Raw genomic sequence first — 598 nt, 5'->3', positions numbered from 1 at the left:
CCTAAGCCCAGATTGCGAGAGGGTGCACACCAGGCCAAGGGACCCCACTGTTGCACAGTCGGGGCTGGGGAGGGACACGGGAGGTTGGCCAGCCAGGGAGGGACCGTGGGAGGGCTCCAGGGCCTATCTGGCCCGTCTCCCTCAGTCCCAATCAGCCGGACCTCAGCAGCAAGCTAACCTACCAGTCAGAGCATCTGCCCCTTGGTGGTCAGTGCACGTCATAACAACTGGTCAACTGTCTGCCTCCTGGTGGTTAGTGCATGTCATAGCGACTGTTCAACCGGTCGACTATCTGCCCCCTGGTGGTCAGTGCACGCCATGGCGAGCGGTTGAGCGGCCTTAGCATATCATTAGCATATTATGCTTTGATTGGTTGAACAGACGACCGGACACTTAGCATATTAGGCTTTTATTATATAGGATTGGATTGAGCTTCTCAGGCCTAACTTTTGTAATGTTTATAGTATTAGTTTGTTTTTAACATCTTTGTTGAGATATAATTCACGTACCATAAAATTCACCTACTTAAAATGTAAAATTAAATGCTTTTAGTTTATTCACAGAGTTGTGTGACCACCACTACAATCTAAGTTAGGAA

This window comes from Myotis lucifugus, unplaced genomic scaffold (assembly GCF_000147115.1).
Source record: "Myotis lucifugus unplaced genomic scaffold, Myoluc2.0 scaffold_145, whole genome shotgun sequence".
Lineage (NCBI taxonomy): Eukaryota > Metazoa > Chordata > Mammalia > Chiroptera > Vespertilionidae > Myotis > Myotis lucifugus.
Note: the sequence above shows the minus strand (reverse complement) of the source record.